This window comes from Dermacentor albipictus, unplaced genomic scaffold (assembly GCF_038994185.2).
Source record: "Dermacentor albipictus isolate Rhodes 1998 colony unplaced genomic scaffold, USDA_Dalb.pri_finalv2 scaffold_31, whole genome shotgun sequence".
NCBI lineage: Eukaryota > Metazoa > Arthropoda > Arachnida > Ixodida > Ixodidae > Dermacentor > Dermacentor albipictus.
In genome coordinates, this window is record NW_027225585.1 from 2,843,796 (window position 1) to 2,858,925 (window position 15,130).

Here is a 15,130-nt window from a genome sequence, read left to right on the forward strand (position 1 = left end):
AAATTTCCGGCGAAGACGATGACGTCATCCAAGTAAACGAGACAGGTCTGCCACTTCAATCCTGCTAAAACCGTGTCCATGACGCGCTGGAACGTTGCAGGCGCCGAGCACAGTCCGAATGGCATAACCTTGAACTCGTAGAGGCCGTCTGGGGTGATGAAGGCGGTCTTTTCGCGATCTCTTTCGTCGACTTCTATTTGCCAGTAGCCAGACTTGAGATCCATCGACGAGAAGTATTTAGCGTTGCAGAGCCGATCCAATGCGTCGTCTATACGTGGGAGGGGGTATACGTCCTTCTTTGTGATCTTGTTCGGACGACGGTAATCGACGCAGAAACGCAGGGTTCCGTCCTTTTTCTTTACCAGGACCACAGGGGATGCCCACGGGCTTTTCGACGGCTGGATGATGTCGTCGCGGAGCATTTCGTCGACTTGTTGCCTAATAGCTTCACGTTCTCGCGTCGAAACTTGGTAAGGGCTCTGGCGGAGTGGTTGAGCGCACTCTTCGGTTATTATGCGATGCTTTGCAACTGGTGTTTGTCGAATCTTTGATGAAGTCGAAAAGCAGTCCTTGTATCGTCGGAGAAGACTTCTGAGCTCTTGCTGCTTGCTTATGGGGAGACTTGGATTTACGTCGAAGTCTGGTTCGGGGACTATGGTCGGCGGGGTAGATGCGGCAGAATCTGTGAGGACTAAGGCATTGCTCGCTTCCACAATTTCCTCGATGTACGCGATTGTCATGCCCTTGCTGATGTGCTTGAACTCTTGGCTGAAGTTGGTTAGCATCACTTCCGTTTTCCCTCCGTGGAGTCGAGCGATCCCTCTTGCGACGCAAATTTCATGGTCTAGCAGTAGACGTTGGTCACCCTCGATGACGCCTTCTAAGTCGGCAGGTGTTTTCGTGCCGACGGAAATGACAATACTGGAGCGAGGCGGGATGCTGACTTGACTTTCGAGCACGCTTAAGGCATGGTGACTACGAGAGCACTCCGGCGGTATCGCTTGATTTTCAGACAGGGTTATCGACTTCGACTTCAAGTCGATGACTGCGCCGTGTTGGTTTAGGAAGTCCATGCCGAGAATGACGTCGCTTGAACACTGTTGGAGGATAATGAAGGTGGCAGGGTAAGTCCGGTCATGAATGGTTATTCTTGCCGTGTAGATTCCGGTCGGCGTAATCAGGTGTCCTCCAGCGGTCCGAATTTGAGGGCCGTCCCATGCTGTCTTAACCTTCTTCAACTGGGCGGCGATGTGTCCACTCATGACGGGAGTAATCAGCCCCTGTGTCCACTAAGGCGGTAACTGCGTGGCCGTCGAGAAGCACGTCGAGGTCGGTGGTTTTTTGTCTTGCGTTACAGTTAGGTCGTGGCGTCGGATCACGGCTGTGTCGCGTTGACCTGTGGCTGGTATGGGACGTTGCCAGGTCGTCTTTCGTCGTCGTATTCTTTGCTTTCACACTTCGTCGGGACGGCGGCGTGTCGGTATGTCGTCGAGGTAGTTTGTTCGGCGTCTTCAGCATCTTCGTTGGCGGCGGAGGATCTTCGTCAGTTCGACGAAGAGCAACCGCACCTCCATCGGTTGCTGCTTTTAGTTTTCCGGATATGGACTCACGGATCGGCCCCGGGCTGGGCCAGTGTATGCTCGGCGCTGCGGCGACAGGTAGCGGCCTGGTGATGGCGAACGCGACGGTCGTCGAGAGCTCCACTGAGTAGCGGCAAGGTAGTCGGCGATATCGCGAGGGCGTTCACCTTGCTGCGGGCGCGGAGCGTTGACGGCGAAACCTCGCAGTCCCATCTCCCGGTACAGACATCGTCGGTAGACGTGGCCGGCTTCACCGCAGTGGTAGCAGAGCGGGCGGTGGTCGGGGGCTCGCCAAATGTTCGTCTTCCTCGCGTAGGTGCGCTGGGCGACGGGTGGTCGTGCTGGCGGTGGCGGCGGCGGCGGACGACGGAACTGCGGCGTGACAGGGCCCTGGCGCGGTCGCGGCGGGGCCCCTTGACGGCGTACGACGGCGGCGTAGGTCATCGCTTCTGGCTGGGGCTGCGGTAATTCAGGTTGCACCTCAGGAGCTCCCAGTGATCGCTGAACCTCATCTTTCACGATGTCAGCAATCGAGGCTACTTGAGGTTGCGACGAATTCAAGACCTTGCGGAGTTCTTCGCGCACAATGGCCCTTATGGTCTCTTGGAGATCGACGGAGCCCAGCGCTTGGACGGCGCACTGAGGCGTGAGCACTTGGCGGTTATATTGCCTAGTGCGCATTTCTAACGTTTTCTCAATCGTCGTAGCCTCTGTCAGGAACTCGGCTACGGTCTTCGGTGGGTTTCGGATTAGTCCGGCGAAAAGTTCTTGCTTTACGCCTCGCATCAAGAAACGGACTTTTTTCTCTTCGGACATTTCCGGGTCGGCGTGCCGGAAAAGACGGGTCATCTCTTCTGTGAAGATAGCGATAGTCTCATTAGGTAGTTGGCCTCGGGTTTCCAGCAGAACTTCGGCCCTTTCTTTTCGGACAACGCTCGTGAACGTACTCAGGAAGCTACTGCGGAACAGGTCCCATGTTGCTAGGGTGGACTCCCGGTTCTCGAACCAAGTCCTCGCGGCATCTTCCAAGGAGAAGTACACGTGTCGTAGCTTATCTTCAGAGGTCCAGTTATTGAAGGTCGAGATCCTTTCGAAGGTTTCGAGCCAGGTTTCAGGATCCTCCGACGTAGCTCCACGGAAGGTAGGGGGCTCTCTGGGTCGTTGAAGTACGATGGGTGAGACTGGGGCAGCCATTGTGGTTGTCTTGGCCACAGTCTTCTTAGTCTTCTCAGGTAGAAGTCCGTGCTCCGGGGGCAGCTGTTGTAGACGACGGCTTACTCGATGGTCCGTGACTACGTTGGTGCTCTCTTTACCGTCCGGGCTTGGATCACGGCTTGTCGGGGGCGTCCGGTACATGGACCAAAAGCACCTCCACCAGATGTCACGTGGTAGTGACTTTAAAGAACACAGTAGCAGTACTGTGAAAGACAAAACTACCTTTTATTGGGCGAACCTGTGCCCACAAAACAGGCTACACTTAAAGCGCAACGATAGCGGCGAACACAGTCGGCGATCGTCGAAAACCTGATCAGCGGGTCAAGCGCGTCGGCTTTTATACTGCAGTCGTCGAATGTTCCAGACTAATCGTTCGGACCCGCGTGCCTTCCACAAAGTTCTACACCATTCGCGTCACGCGATGAAATCAGATAAGACAGGGTTTGGCGACAACAGACAGCCGGATAGAAGCATCGATAACTTTCCAGAAACTTCGGATACATGCAGGCGCATCCCGCGCTGTGCGATTACATTTGTTAGGCGGCGAAACGTGGTCGCCCGATAAAGATAAGTACACGCGTCAATATATTCAATATTTTGATAAGTTTGTGATAATACTGAATTTATAGCATTTTCAATGGTTTCCGCAGAATTTTGATCCAACCAAAATTATATTATTATTATATTATATTATATATTACTATTATTAATTATTTCTGCAGAATTATACCAACCTGTAATTATCGATACTTTCAAACTATCAACCTTCTGAAATCTTTTTGCGAATCTCTAACTGCTTAACTATTATATAATCATTCTGATATTGCTTTGCACTATTTTTTGAATTTTCACTCATCTGCCTATAATTATCATAATTATATGATTTTTCTATAGTTCTTTGTAAATCTTGTTTAGTAGTTAAAAAACCATTTTGTTCATTTTTGATGAAAGCTTTGCGTGTGCCTATATCAAAACCAATAACAGGAACACGAAAACTCATAGCCTCTATTATTGTCAAACCAAACGTTTCATATAACAGAGGTGGTTGGATAAAATATTTTGATTGGAATATAAGCAATAAAGTCTCTTCTCTCGAACACTTTCCCTTAAAGATGATATTTTTCGATGAGTATTTACTAATTATCTCGTCACTATCAGGACTATCACCTACGACTATTAGTATAAACTTATCATCTGAAGAGCTCCAAGTATCTAAAAGCTCAAATATACCCTTAGACTCTTCAAGTCTACCAACATAAATGTAATTTTGCTTTTCTCTTGAAATATGCTGTTGAGTAATCAAAGGCATACTATTAGGTTTTAAACTAATTTGATCAGCAGGAATTCCAAGCTCTTTAACTTTTTGACTTTGAAAATCAGTCAATACAAGAACGTAATCAATATTTTTAAATATTTTCAAAAACTTATAAAAACTAAATGCTAACTGAGTTAGAAAGCTTTGTAATGTAGACTTTCTATAGCATTTATTTTCGATAACAAAAAAGGCAATTTATTTTAGTACCTAACTCACATATGCCATAACTATCTCTATAAATTATCCCAGATATACACCATAATCTATAGTTATGGAGTGTATGCACTACTTTAGCTCCAGCTATTTTTGCAGCCTTAAAAATACTTGGTGTTAACAACGGGAAAAAATTATGCACATGAACTATATCTATACTATTATCTTTGACTGTTTTTTTTAATATTCCTATAATGTTTACGCGAAAACAATATCCCAAATTATAGACTAAACTTGCTAATATTATCATTAGAAGCTTCATAGGCTAAAACATTATCTTTGCCACGAAGATTTTGTAGAGACTTTAACTCATTTTCATAGACTGCTTCATAGCAGCAGTGGCTGCAGACAAAGCTGCCCCGGCGTGCTGGAGCGCTACGTGGCGGACATATATAGTTGCGACGAAACTGCTCTCTGTTTTCAAATGTTGCCGTCGAAGACTCACGCTCTTAAAGGAGATCGATGCCCGACGGGAAGCACTCGAAACTTAGGGTAACCGTGTTGCTGTGCGTTAGCATGGATGGGAAGCCATTGTCTCTAGCCTTTCATGATCGGGCGATCAAAGAAGCCAAAGTGCTTTAAGAATCAGCACATCCCGGTCCGCTATCGGAGCAATAAGAAGGCGTGGATGACCCGGGACCTGTTCGAGGAATGGCTGCTCGAGTTCGATAGTATAAGTGAAGGCCAAGGAAGAAAAGTAGTGTTGCTACTTGACAACTGTAGCGCACACAGTGTTAACCCGAAGCTAACATCTGTCGAATTGATGTTTCTGCCTCCGAATACTATGGCAGGCCTGCAGCTGTTGGACGCCGGCGTGATCGCCAACTTTAAATTCCTGTATTGGCGGCGCATGCTGGAGTGGCTAATTTTAGCCATTGACCACGCAGCTCCTGGCACGTTGGGTCATGCAGACCCGACGTGCCAAAAGACTGACCTGAAGATCAGTCTTTTGAAAGCTGTGCGCTTCGTTTATGGTGCATGGTATGAAGTAAAGCAGTCAACCATATACAATTGCTTTAAAAAGGCAGGCTTTGTGCATCAGGACAAACTTCCCCAACCCACACAGTGGAAGCCGCTGACATAACCGAGCTCTGGGAGCTCGTTCCTACTGGTGACACAGGTGGTGCGTCAGTGGAAGAGTTTTTGACGGCAGACAGTGCTGCCTCGTACTGCGATGAGGTCACCGACGAGGCGACCGCCGAAGATGTGCTATCTCGACAGATGGCAAAGTTGTGCGACGGTGGCGACGGCAGCAGCGAAAGTGACAACGAGATTGACAGTGGCTCCTTGACCCCGACCTCGATGTCCATGCAAAGGGCACTGTCATCAATCGACTCCTTAATTGATTTTATGCATGCTAAAGGATTGCCGCCAGTGTTCGCGCAGCACCTGGAATCCATGCAAATCGCGGTTGTGAAGCTGAAGCTACCGCAAAAGCAAGTGCAGATTTTGTACTATTTCGGCGCGCCTAACCCTTGACACGGTCATTGGTGATAGAAATAAAGTTCGTTTTTCACAGCCTACTTTCTACATCGTCTATTCTTTAGAGCAAGTAGCGAATTCGAGTTCGGAGCTGCAAAGGTATGTTCCATGTTTTTTATTTGTATTTCATAACTGCAGTTCAGATATAGCGATCATCGGTTATAACGATCATATTTTTCGTCTTTCTCGATATCGTTATAAGTGGACTGCACTGTACTATGTACCAAGATTTTAAGAAAATTCCTTAGTGGATCTTAAAAACTGCTCGTGACATAGGATAGTTTCTTTGCATGACTTCAGCTAGGCTACTTGGGGAAGCAGATGTTACAACTGTCGAACCCACTTATAACGATCTGTTGGTTACAGTGACCACATTTCAGTATATTTATAATTTTATATCAATCCGGACAGGCCGCCATTGGAATATGAACCTGGCAACGTTTAACGCTAAAACGTTATCTAGTGAGGCGAGTCTAGCAGTACTATTGGAGGAATTAGAGGGCAGTAAATGGGACATAATAGGGCTCAGTGAAGTTAGGAGGCCAAAAGAGGCATATACAGTGCTAAAAAGCGGGCACGTCCTGTGCTACCGGGGCTTAGCGGAGAGAAGAGAACTAGGCGTCGGATTCCTGATTAATAAGAATATAGCTGGTAACATACAGGAATTCTATAGCATTAACGAGAGGGTGGCAGGTCTTGTTGTGAAATTTAATAAGAGGTACAAAATGAAGGTTGTACAGGTCTACGCCCCTACATCCAGTCATGATGACCAGGAAGTCGAAAGCTTCTATGAAGACGTGGAATCGGCGATGGGTAGAGTGAAAACTAAATACACTATACTAATGGGTGACTTCAATGCCAAGGTAGGCAAGAAGCACGCTGGAGACAAGGCAGTGGGGGAATATGGCATAGGCACTAGGAATATCAGGAGGGAGTTATTAGTAGAGTTTGCGGAACAGAATAATATGAGGATAATGAATACCTTCTTCCGCAAGCGGGATAGCCGAAAGTGGACGTGGAGGAGCCCGAACGGCAAGACCAGAAATGAAATAGACTTCATACTTTGCGCTAACCCTGGCATCATACAGGATGTGGACGTACTCGGCAAGGTGCGCTGCAGTGACCACAGGATGGTAAGAACTCGAATTAGCCTAGACCTGAGAAGGGACCGGAAGAAACTGGTACATAAGAAGCCGATCAATGAGTTAGCGGTAAGAGGGAAAATAGATGAATTCCAGATCAAGCTACAGAACAGGTATTCAGCTTTAACTCAGGAAGAGGACCTTAGTGTTGAAGCAATGAACGACAATCTTGTCGGCATCATTAAGGAGTGTGCAATGGAAGTCGGTGGTAACTCCGTTCGACAAGATACCAGTAAACTATAGCAGGACAGGAAAGATCTGATCAAGAAACGCCAGTGTATGAAAGCCTCTAACCCTACAGCTAGAATAGAACTGGCACAACTTTCGAAGTTAATCAACAAGCGTAAGACAGCTGACATAAGGAAGTATAATATGGATAGAATTGAACATCCTCTCAGGAACGGAGGAAGCCTAAAAACAGTGAAGAAGAAACTAGGAATCGGCAAGAATCAGATGTATGCGTTAAGAGACAAAGCCGGCAATATCATTACTAATATGGATGAGATAGTTCAAGTGGCTGAGGAGTTCTATAGAGATTTATACAGTACCAGTGGCACCCACGACGATAATTGAAGGGAAAATAGTCTAGAGGAATTCGAAATCCCAAAGGTAACGCCGGAAGAAGTAAAGAAAGCCTTGGGAGATATGCAAAGGGGGAAGGCAGCTGGGGAGGATCAGGTAACAGCAGATTTGTTTAAGGATGGTGGAGAGATTGTTCTAGAGAAACTGGCTACCCTGTATACGCAATGCCTCATGACCTCGAGCATACCGGAATCTTGGAAGAACGCTAACCTAATCCTAATTCATAAGAAAGGAGACGCCAAAGACTTGAAAAATTATAGACCGATCAGCTTACTGTCCGTTGCCTACAAACTATTTACTAAGGTAATCGCAAATAGAATCAGGAACACCTTAGACTTAGACCATATTTACACTATCAATCAGGTGATAGAGAAATTTGCGGAATATAACCAACCCTTATATATAGCTTTCATTGATTACGAGAAAGCGTTTGATTCTGTCGAAACCTCAGCAGTCATGGAGGCATTACGGAATCACGTTGTGGACGAGCCGTACGTAAAAATACTGAAAGATATCTATAGCGGCTCCACAGCCACCGTAGTCCTCCATAAAGCAAGCAACAAAATCCCAATAAAGAAAGGCGTTAGGCAGGGAGATACGATCTCTCCAATGCTATTCACAGCATGTTTACAGGAGGTATTCAGAGACCTGGATTGGGAAGAATTGGGGATAAAAGTTAATGGAGAGTACCTTAGTAACTTGCGATTCGCTGATGATATTGCCTTGCTTAGTAACTCAGGGGACCAATTGCAATGCATGCTCACTGACCTGGAGAGGCAAAGCAGAAGAGTGGGTCTTAAAATTAATCTGCAGAAAACTAAAGGAATGTTTAACAGTCTCGGAAGAGAACAGCAATTTACAATAGGCAGCGAGGTACTGGAAGTCGTAAGGGAATACACCTACTTGGGGCAGGTAGTGACGGCGGATCCGGATCATGAGACGGAAATAATCAGGAGGATAAAAATGGGCTGGGGTGCGTTCGGCAGGCATTCTCAGATCATGAACAGCAGGTTACCATTATCCCTCAAGAGAAAAGTATATAATAGCTGTGTCTTACCAGTACTCATCTACGGGGCAGAAACCTGGAGGCTAACGAAAAGAGTTCTACTCAAATTGAGGACGACGCAACGTGCTATGGAAAGAAGAATGATAGGTGTAACGTTAAGGGATAAGAAAAGAGCAGATTGGGTGAGGGAACAAACGCGAGATAATGACATCTTAGTTGAAATTAAGAAAAAGAAATGGGCATGGGCAGGACATGTAATGAGGAGGGAAGACAACCGATGGTCATTAAGGGTTACGGACTGGATCCCAAGGGAAGGGAAGCGTAGCAGGGGGCGGCAGAAAGTTAGGTGGGTGGATGAGATTAAGAAGTTTGCAGGGACGGCGTGGCCCCAATTAGTACATGACCGGGGTTGTTGGAGAAATATGGGAGAGGCCTTTGCCCTGCAGTGGGCGTAACCAGGCTGATGATGATAATTTTCTGACCTTGTCTGGTAAAACTGCTTCCAGATATAATAAATGTTTTTTTAAATCGCCATACTGTTACAACGAACACTTTGATCACGGGCATGGTAAAGAGAGGTTCTAAATTATGGGGTTTTATGTGCCAAAACCACTTTCTGATTATGAGGCACGCCGTAGTGGAGGACTACGGAAATTTTGACCACCTGGGGTTCTTTAATGTGCACCTAAATCTAAGTACATGGGTGTTTTTCGCATTTCGCCCCCATCGAAATGTGGCCACCGTGGCCCGGATTCTATCCCGCGACCTCGTGCTCGCAGCCCAACACCATAGCCACTGAGCAACCACGGCGGGTTAAAGAGAGGTTGCACACGAAGTACCGATGCACGTAAGCGTGGCCAAAGTGGGTGCATGGCAGTGCACACCTTGCTCCTGTCCAACTGTGACAATGATGTGGCCTTTGAGATGAGTGAGCGACCGCCGCATGTGGATTTTGGAAGCCGCAAAATTCACTTGCTTCAAGGCATGCCTCTAGGGAGGAGAAGGAGGCATACTGTACAGCAGAAACAGCATAGTCCAGGGCATGTGCCGCTGCGATATTGAATGGCGCAACTGCGGCAATGTTCTTTTTGTGCAGATGTCCACCATGTGCACTACACCTATTTCAACGATTTCAATTGACCATCTGTCCTTCCACCACGGAATAAACAGCCGCCCAAGCATTCCTGTCATTATTGCTGATATTCACATGGCCCAAGTCGGTGCGCTGCTGCCATGCAGTAGAGAGTGTCAGGTTAGGGGACGCAAACAGCTCCCAAGTGTTGGGGGATGCAACTCCGTTGTGGCTCCTTCGTGCTCTTTTCATGCTCACTTTGGGTTCTTTTGAACGCCTGGCGGTTTGTGTCCCCCAACGGTTGGGTGCAGTTTGCGTCCCCTGACTGAAAGCCCTCTAATGTTGCAAAGGATAAGCGATTACTACGCTGTTATCAGGAGATCACGGTTCGGCTATGCTTCGTTTACGTGTTGCTGATTGCTGATAACGGTTCGCGGTGGTGTTCTGCCTTTCGAACGTTGCATTTTTTTTCACCCGAAGCGACATGGAGACGTAATTTTATGTCTCTTGTGTGGCTGATGCGCAGTCGTAATGCCTAGATCAGGATGTCTTAAACCTTCGCAGAATGGCGGCATGCTGCAATAGTTCTGAAGTTTACGCTTCTGGCTAATTAGAATACTTTGATCTGTTATGCAGAATGCGGTTGTGTCCTGCTGGTATTAAAATATATCTCAACCTCTTGAATAAAAAATGGCAGCTGTGCTTGCAGTATTAAAATTACAGGTGATCAGAACCAAGCGCTGTTTTGAAACAGCTATACAATGCTGCATTGTGTTATTTAGATGGACGTTTCTAATGGGAGCTTGCAGTTAGGCTCAGGAATGCACCGGGACAAAAATGGTACTGAAAATGTAGTTTTCAGACGAAATTCCTGCTGAATTGTAACTGCTGACGTCAGGTTCAGTGCGGCTAATTTTTGGACGTCTTTAAGGGCGAGTCCATAATTACCGATATACGTACTAACCACCACTTTTCACGGAACTATTGAATTCATTATAAATGGGTTCAACTGTAATGTAAAACGGTGGGTTCCATTAGTATAGGATCGCTTTTTGAGGCCTTAATTCTTGTACACCATGACTCAAATCTTGCGTGGCAGTTCCTATCCCATTGGTGCCTAGTGACTATGGAGGAAGTGAATAAACTAGGAGGGAGCATTACACCATGCAGCTATCGTTAGCAAACTAACTTTCTGTTAAGTTCGCTTTGCCTTTACTTTTTCCCGTGCCTCCGATGGTTGTCCCACGCATGACCCTGTGGTTCGCAGATTGAGCCTGGTGTGCTTTATCCCAGTTGGTCTTTATCAATGTGCCCTTGTTTGGATGCTTTGCCAATCACCCTGTGCACATTATTCCCTGATGTGTTTGTGCAACATTGGTCGTTTATTCCTACTTACACGTTTGTTGTATTCATGGCAACATGTGAGCATGGCAGCCACACATTTGTTCCACCCGTTATTTTGCCTGAACAGCATGCGCTGAGCGGTGAAAGACACTAAAGCCTATCATTTCATGATCATGTGTAGGGTCAACTTTTTCCAGCTTCAATTTTATCCTGTGACACTCCCTTCCACTTCCCTTCCTCCATGGTACGTAGTGAGAAACTGGTGAGTCACACAACTTCACTTGTTTCTCAAGCTACAGAAAGAGTGTGCCGCTGTAGTTTCAGTTGAATTCTAGAAATTGTACTTGAAATGCACTCCACTACTTTCGGCCCTCATTGTTTAGCAACTGTATTCTCGCTAGAACATCCAGGAATGAACTCATCTACTGCTTCTCCTCTTCTGTAAACGTTCACTGGTGGGCATAGTGCGATTCAATTTGTTCATTGCAGTCTATGGCTTCTGTCGATGTGTTCTAATGCCTGTGTGGTGTTTTATCTTATCTGTACTTCGTTTGTGCTGCAGTAAAAGGGCTAGTTTAGGACGGTGTGAGTTTTCGTGATTGGTTAACCCCATAGAATGCATACACCACGATGAATCTACCAACTAGCCCAAATTTCACTTCTTCAGACAGCATAGTCCGAGAGTTTTGCTAAAGCAGCCACGGCCAGCAGAATATGATGATTCTAATCCAGTCCATTTCCTTTGTGCACTTTGTCGCTGCTGTTGGCAGCATTCTGCCTCAACATGAGGCTGTCACACTTGCACATTGCAACTAACATGAGCATGCACCTTCAAAGAAAGGATCGAGGTTGTGGGATTTTCTTTGGCTTAATAGAACCCAACTCTTGGAGCTCGGCGAGCGTGGAGCTCCGCAAATGTGCAACGCAAAAGAGCAATGACGGCGCCAGCATCCCACTGAAATACTAAAGGGGTGGAGTCTGCATCGCCATACTAATCACCGCGAATAGTGTATCTGAGTGACGCCTTTGTTCTTGCGTTTATCACCGTGTTGGCCATGTACCTTCAGAACTGTGTGGTCGCCGTCCATGATCGTGTTGATTGCGACCACTTTTTGTCTCATGGAGGAAGTTTCGTCCCCAGCTGTTGAGGCAATCAGTAGTGTCGTTTTGACTCTGTGCAAAGCAATCAAGAATGAAGAGCGCCGGCTACATTGTGATGGATGAACAACCTGTTGGCGACCAGCACACTGGCGAAAAAATAATTGGAATGCGTGCGCCGTAGTGAAAAGCATGTCTCAAATGATGCGTGGCCACACTACGAAAGAAGTCGCAAGGCCATCCCAGCTGCACGCTTGAATCAGTCACGAGATGAGAATTTCAGCTTCCGCTCTGCTTTTATGCAAAATAGGAAGCGGATTTGCTAATTCATTCAGTAAATAAAACGTGTTGATGTAGTAAGCATTTGTTTGTTGTTTCCTTGACACCCTGAATAATTCGACAATCGGTTCATTTAAACATTTTTTTCAGTTCCTCGAAATCCGAACTAACGAGGCAACTAGCAAACAGGCATCAAGTACTTGCTAGTTTTACACATGATGTCGAGAAGCTTTTCTGCCTTTTTCTGTCATTCTCTAAACTGACAACAGCTCTACATATCTCGCTGAATAATAAGTTTCCTTGTACATACTAAGAATCAAGGAAAAGAAGGCACAAAACAAAGCTATCTACTTCATGGTTCTGCTGATATTCAGGATCCATTCTTTCTGCTGATGTTTTTCGATTGGAAAGTTGTCAAATTTAATGCCTTTATTACTTTTGCTATTGTTAAAACACCCTGGTACACAGCACGTAAAACTAACCCTCGATGAGCATGGATGAAAGTCTATTCACTCAATAAAATCACTCAATTACCCAAAATGAAAGCAGAGCCCAGCGGAGACTGGGACTACTGGGAACACAACGCACTGCCTTTGAGGCTGCCACAGTGGTGGCATAGTGAAACTGCTCGCGATATTGCTCTATTGGATCACAGAACGTGACATAAGAAAAAATGTCTTACTTGGGGGAACGTCATTGTAGCCCTTGAGGTAGTTGAGTGGCAATAATGACAAGCACTGAACACGAGAGGCAAGCGGCAAAATATGTGAACGTACACCTGTTTGACCTCAATGCTCCAGTCTTCAAACATTCGCATGTCTTGTCAGCTTGTGTCACTGTGGCCAGCTGAGCCGGTCTGTGTTGCTTGCAGCCCTTGCACTTCTCGCAAGCGCTCGTGGTGCATCACACTCTTTGTGTCGATATGGCACTAAGCAGAGTCGGCAGCAAGTGCTAGCTAGGGCTTTTGAATGCACATCAGCCCCTGTAGGCGAACCATTGTTCAGCGTGGCACTCCACCTGCATTTCGGCACTGTTTGGCTCGGTGGTCACTGAGTGTGCTTTGTGCATTTAAGAGCAATATATTATCTTCTTGCATAGTGGTCTACTCAGTCAAATCATTTACTGTTCAAGACGTCTCTCTTTCCTCGGAGGGAGCTTCATACATGCGGCAAAACGCCAGCCTGGCCTTTTGGCCAACTTAACAACACCTCATGGGGAAACGTTCGAGGAGCCCACAAGTTGCACAAGCATATTGGGAGAAAATGTTCAAAACCTACTGGGAACCAAACACTCCTTCTCCACCAAGTGCAGCCGAAACTTGGGTCAAAGGAAAAGAGAAAAGGAGAAGAAAATGGCCTGACAGAGTGTCGGCTTGCGAATGCTCGCCGTGTGACATGCTCCCCTTCTAGTTCTTTGCTCTATGGAGTTACTTCTATGGAACAAGATTTCTGGAGGAAAAACTGGAACTGAAATTGCGGAACATACATGGAAATGACCAGGAGTGCTTGAATATTTAAAAATATGATTTGGCATCTATTTTTTGACAAAGAACATTCGAACCTTCAGTTATCTTTATGGTTCACTTGTGTTGCTTGTAACCTGAATAAGCACTGGGACATCGCTAGTGGCGCAAGCGAGTGTAGATTGTAAACTATACTAATTAATCATTTTATTAATTACTGCAAAGGACACGTGAAGTAATTCAAAAGTTTGTTAGTAAATCACACCTGTGACACCGTGCTCGAAAGCACACCATCACAGCCACTCAGCTACCGTGGTGGGTTTGTTGGTTCCCCTCGCTGCACAAAGATGTACAGAACCTGTGCCGATGGCACATTGGACATTTGGGGTGGAGTAAGGGTTGTAAATGCAATGACCAAATGAGATATTGTCGGTCATTTGCTTTTGGGGATGCAATTACTTTGACATGGCTAGCGCTAGGCGCGTCAGCGCCTGCAAGTGGCAACATTTCTGGCACAGTGGCAAACACGCTGTCGCCCGTAGACGCTGGTGTGTCCCATGCTTGTCACGCAGAGTCTTGCGAAATTACTGTATCCCTGAACGCAAATGGGTGAGAGTACTGTGCCACAATTTTTAACACTAGATAGGGCTGTGTCGTTTGACCATGTTGTGTTACTTCCTGCGCAGATCCTGCACCGTGATATGAAGGCAGCCAACATACTCATCACCAAGGCTGGTGTGCTGAAGCTCGCTGACTTTGGACTGGCCAGGGCCTTCTCCTTGAGCAAGACTGGGCAGCCCAACCGTTACACCAACCGGGTGGTCACACTGTGGTACCGTCCCCCCGAGCTGCTGCTGGGCGAGCGCAACTACGGTCCCTCCGTGGACATGTGGGGCGCTGGCTGTATCATGGCCGAGATGTGGACCCGCTCGCCCATCTGCAGGGCAACACAGAGCAGCACCAGATCAGCCTCATCAGCCAGCTGTGCGGCTCGCTTACACCTGATGTCTGGCCCGGTGTGGAGAAGCTCGAGTTGTACGCCAAGCTCAACCTGCCCAAGGGACAGAAGCGCAAGGTCAAGGAACTGCTCAAGGCAAGCGTGCCTCCCTTGGTTGCTCTTTGATGTGCAGCTGCAACAGAAAAGGGTTAGCGTAAGTGACCGATGACCGAAGCAGGGAAATCGCAACATGCGGCAGAATGCCAGCACGATCCATGCTTGAAAGTGTTTCAGAGAATCATTGTATGGAACTCTCATTATCTGCGTGCTCATGTACAAGAGCACCGCATGTTGCGATTTCCCTGCTCCGGTCACTTGTGCTAATCCTTTTCCATTGCAGCTG

General features: G+C 46.8%; 1 pseudogene; it reads left to right on the forward strand.

Moving 5' to 3' along the window:
• The first annotated feature begins 2,751 nt into the window (after window positions 1–2,751).
• On the forward strand, window positions 2,752–14,913 carry LOC139052742 (cyclin-dependent kinase 9-like; annotated as a pseudogene).
• The last annotated feature ends 217 nt before the right edge of the window (window positions 14,914–15,130 follow it).